The following is a 5,075-nucleotide window of genomic DNA, read 5'->3' as shown; positions in this document are numbered from 1 at the left end:
CCACAGATCACTGTGGAAGCCTTAACGACCCAAGGCTCCAGCTACATACAGACGCTCTTAGAGGCAAGATACACCAAGGGCTTATGTAGGTTGCCACTTTCGGTGGTTGTTTCCGCGGCGTGTGAGTTTTGGAACCCGCCACGCCATTTTTCACAGAGGCCATACCGTTTCCCTTCACCACCAGTGAGGCGTGAGTGACTGACTTGGCTTCTCCGCGACCTCACTAGCAGTTTGATCCTGTTCCTGTATTTGGAAGAAGCCAGTCTCACCCGTGTGTCCCCACAATGTCTCCCTCTAATTTTCTCACTTGCTTTTCCAGGGAACAGCTCACATCTTTGCATGCGCTTATTGGTCATCCATGCGTACCTCCTCCTCCCCAGGTGAAAGTGCCTGCTCTGTCTATTGGCCTTCCATTGTATTTGTATTTTTCAGTGTTGATTTCCCCCGGGTCTCCACTCCATTGTGGGGGTTTTTTGTTGTTGTTGTTTTTTTTTTTTCTGCTTAAAGATTGCCACCTGAGCTAAGCCTCTGTTTCCCATCTTTGTCAGTTTCAGAGGGTAGATTTCTCAGTCTTGCTCTTTCCAAGTTCTGCACGCCCTTGTGTGTGTGTGTGTTTTTTTTTTTTTTTTTTTTGCTCAAATATTGAACCTAAGCTAGCATCTGTTGCCCATCTTCGTCAGTTTGAGAGGGTAGGTTTCTCAGTGTTGCTTTTTCCCCAGGTCTCCAAGTCCCTCAGTGTGTGTGTGTGTGAGTGTGTGTGTTTTCTTTGCAAGATTGGCACTTGAGCTAACGTGTGTTGCCAATCTTTGTCAGTTTCAGAGGCTAGATTTTTCAGTATCGCTCTTTCCCAAGGTCTCCACTCCCTTGCTCTTTTCTTTCTTTTTTTTTTTTTTTTTTTGGCTTAAAGATTGTCACCTGAGCTAGGCTCTGTTGCCCTGCTTCCTCCGTTTCAGCGGGTACCTTTTTTCAGGGTTGCTTTTTCACCGGGTCTCCTCGCCATTGTATTTTTATATTTTTTATTTTTTTTGCTTAATGATTGCCACCTGAGCTAGCCTCTGTTGCCCATCTTCTTCAGTTTCAGATGGTAGATTTCTCAGTGTTGCTTTTTCCCCAGGTCTCCACGCCCTTGTGTGTTTCTTTTGCTTAAACGATTGCCACCTGAGCTAGCCTCTGTGGCCCATCTTTGTCAGTTTCAGAGGGTAGATTTCTCAGTCTTGCTCTTTCCCAAGTTCTGCACGCCCTTGTGTGTGGGTTTTTTTTTTTTTTTTTTTTGCTCAAATATTGAACCTAAGCTAGCATCTGTTGCCCTTCTTCGTCAGTTTCAGAGGGTGGATTTCTCCGTGTTGCTTTTTCCCCAGGTCTCCACGCCTTGTGTGTTTCTTTTGCTTAACGATTGCCACCTGAGCTAGCCTCTGTGGCCCATTTTCGTCAGCTTCAGAGGGTGGATTTCTCAGTGTTGCTTTTTCCCCAGGTCTCCAAGTCCCTCAGTGTGTGTGTGTGTGAGTGTGTGTGTTTTCTTTGCAAGATTGGCACTTGAGCTAACGTGTGTTGCCAGTCTTTGTCAGTCAGAGGCTAGATTTTTCAGTATCGCTCTTTCCCAAGGTCTCCACTCCCTTGCTCTTTTCTTTCTTTCTTCCTTTCTTTCTTTCTTTCTTTCTTTTTGGCTTAAATATTGTCACCTGAGCTAGGCTCTGTTGCCCTGCTTCCTCCGTTTCAGCGGGGTACCTTTTTTCAGGGTTGCTTTTTCACCGGGTCTCCTCGCCATTGTAGTTTTTTATTTTATTTTATTATTTTGCTTAATGATTGCCACCTGAGGTAGCCTCTGTTGCCCATTTTCGTCAGCTTCAGAGGGTGGATTTCTCAGTGTTGCTTTTTCCCCAGGTCTCCACGCCCTTGTGTGTTTCTTTTGCTTAAAGATTGCCACCTGAGCTAGCCTCTGTTGCGCTTCTTTCTCAGTTTCAGAGGGTAGATTTCTCAGTGTTGCTTTTCGCCAGCTCTCCACGCCCTGGTGTCTTTCTTTTCTGCTTAAAGGTTCCAACCTGAGCTAGCGTCTGTTGCCCATGTTCCTCAGTTTCAGAGGGTGGATTTCTCCGTGCTGCTTTTTACCCGGGTCTCCACGCCCTTGTGTGTTTCTTTTGCTTAACGATTGCCACCTGAGCTAGCCTCTGTTGCGCTTCTTTCTCAGTTTCTGAGGGTGGATTTCTCAGTGTTGCTTTTTCCCCAGGTCTCCACGCCCTTGTGTGTTTCTTTTGCTTAACGATTGCCGCCTGAGCTAGCCTCTGTGGCCCATTTTCGTCAGCTTCAGAGGGTGGATTTCTCAGTGTTGCTTTTTCCCCAGGTCTCCACGTCCCTCAGTGTGTGTGTGTGTGTGAGTGTGTGTGTTTTCTTTGCAAGATTGGCACTTGAGCTAACGTGTGTTGCCCATCTTTGTCAGTTTCAGAGGCTAGATTTTTCAGTATCGCTCTTTCCCAAGGTCTCCACTCCCTTGCTCTTTTCTTTGTTTCTTTGTTTCTTTCTTTCTTTCTTTTTGGCTTAAATATTGTCACCTGAGCTAGGCTCTGTTGCCCTGCTTCCTCCGTTTCAGAGGGTACCTTTTTTCAGGGTTGCTTTTTCACCGGGTCTCCTCGCCATTGTAGTTTTTTATTTTATTTATTTATTTTTTTTGCTTAACGATTGCCACCTGAGCTAGCCTGTGTTGCCCATGTTCGTCAGTTTCAGAGGGTAGATTTCTCAGCGTTGCTTTTTCCCCAGGTCTCTACGCGCTTGTGTGTGTGTGTGTGTGTGTGTGTGTGTTCTGCTTAAAGATTGCCACCCGAGCTAGCCCCTGTTGCCCATCTTCGTCAGTTTCAGAGGGTAGATTTCTCAGTGTTGATTTTCCCCAGTTCTCCACGCCCTCGTGCTTTTTTTTTTTTTTAATTTCCTTAATGTCGGCACCTCAGCTAGCCTCTTTTTCCCATCTTCGTCCGTTTCAGCGGGTAGACTCTCCGCCTGCCTTCGACAGACCCTCTGCGCTTGAAAGCTTTCCTCCTCCCGTCATCACGGTCCTTCTCGGATGACGTGCCTGGTTTCGGTTTGACCGTCCCCGCCCGCCCTGATTTTCTAAGTCCTCCCGGGAGCCCCGGGGGCGCTCCGGCCGCTCCGGGAAGCGGCGGCCTCCCGGCCGCACCGGCTCAGCCCGGCCCGGGCCGACCCCTGGCCTCTCTGGGGGAACTCTCCCCGTCCCCTTCCCGGTGAGCGCCCGAGAAACCTTTTCCGGGTCCCCCTCCTGCGGCTGGGGCTGCGCCTTGGCGGCCGCGAGCCCGCGGGCGGACGCCCCGGGGCCGAGCTGGGCCGGGAGGCTGGGTCCGAGGGGGCGCCGGGACGGGATCTGGCGGCCCGGCGGCCCGGCTGTGCTCCCCGGCGGGCCCGCGCTCCGGCTCCGTCCCCGCTGAGGCGGTCGCCGGTCGCCGGGTGCCACCTGGCGGCCGCTTTTATATCGTCTCTTTCCTCCGGAGCTCCGGCGACGCGGGCCAAGGGACGGGACTCGGCCGCGGTGACCGAGGCAGAGTCCCGGGAGGCCGGCGTCGCTGGCGGATCTGGCCCGGTGGCGCCGGGGCGTGAGCGCGACGCCCGCTCGCCGGAGATTGGAGGTGCAAGGCTACTGAGGGAGGTGGCTGTCGCCGCGCCGCCCGGTGCCGGCCGGGGTGTGGGGCCTCCCGGACGGGTCGACCAGCAGCCGCCGGTGCCCCTCCGTCCCCGGGAGGGGGTGGGGGGCCGCCGCGGGGGAACGGGCGAGGGAACTCGTCCCGTGCCCGGCCGTCGTCCTGAGGGCGGCCCGGTGGTCGGGCCTTCCGCGTCGCCGATCCCCTTTCCGCGCCCCGCTCCGGAGGTGGGGGACCGGCCGGGGCCTTGCGGGGGAGGCCCGTGGAGGGCGCGACGGGCTCGGCCGCCGGGCTGGCCTTTTCCCCACTGGTCTTCCGAGTCGACCGGCTCTGGCGGTGGGGACCGGGCCCGGTCCTCGGATGCCTCCTCCTCCGTGGCAGTTTTTTGTCCAAGTCCCGCCCTGGAGAAGAGCGTGGACCGGCCCCGGGAGCCCTCGAGGGCGGGCCGGGGAGGGCGTCCCCGGCCGGGACGCGTGCCCGGGGTGGGTCCGGGCCGTCGGACCGGACTTCTCTCTCCGAGTTTCGCGGGTCGCGTCTTTGTCCGGAGGTGGGAGGGGGCCGGCTCGAGGCGTAGGTGGAGCCCCGGCTGAGGGACGGGAGCCACGGTCCCGCCCCGGGCCCGGTCGCCGGAGGCTCCTCCGTGGAATTCTTTTCTAAGTCCTGACCCGGCGACTCAGAGGGAGGGACCGACCGGTCCCGGCCCGCGCGGGCGGCCCGGGGAGGCTGTCCCCGGCTCCCCCTGCCGCCACGCTTCTGGGGTCGACCAGATGGCCCCGGGAGCTCCGGGCCTGGTGGCGATGGGGTCCGTGCTTGGGGTCTGGTGGCCGTGGCCGTGATCCAGGGGTTCCCCTCGTGATCCGTGGGTGGGCCCCGTCTCCGGGCGCGGCGATTCTTGCCCCTGAATGGGTGGTTTTGTGCCGCCAGATAAGTGCTGACACGCTCTGCTCGGGTGACAGTCGCCCGAGAGCTTCCGGGTGCCTGGATGCGTGTGCGGGGAGGTCTCCGGGCTCTGGCCGAGAATCGGACGCCCGTTTCCACCCCCTGCCGCTTGAGCCGCCCGCTGGGGCCTGCGCGCCGGCTCTTGTGCGTTCCAGGCGTCCCCGCGACCGTGGTGCCACCTCCGGTCTCTGGTACCCGAGGGCGGCGGGGTTAGGGGCGCGGGGTCCTCTACCACGTGCACTCCCTGCCGCCGGCACCCGGGTGCGGTCGCGACTTACCCCCGTCCCGCCGGCTCCGTGCCAGTGCGTGTCAGGCGTTCTCGTCCTGGGGTCGTCGCCCGCGCTTGCTAGAGGAGGAGGGGGGCCGGTGAGGCTGAAGCAGGCTCCTCCGCTGGCTGTCCTCGCCGGCCTTCCCTTGCTCGGGATCCCTCGCGTTATGCTGCTGATCGATGTGGTGATGCTGTGCTCTCCCGGGCCGGGCCTAAGCCGTGCCAGA

This window comes from Equus caballus, unplaced genomic scaffold (assembly GCF_041296265.1).
Source record: "Equus caballus isolate H_3958 breed thoroughbred unplaced genomic scaffold, TB-T2T unassigned-0002214, whole genome shotgun sequence".
In the NCBI taxonomy this organism is placed as follows: domain Eukaryota; kingdom Metazoa; phylum Chordata; class Mammalia; order Perissodactyla; family Equidae; genus Equus; species Equus caballus.
The sequence above is the reverse complement of the archived record's forward strand: the minus strand, read 5'-3'. Positions refer to the sequence as shown.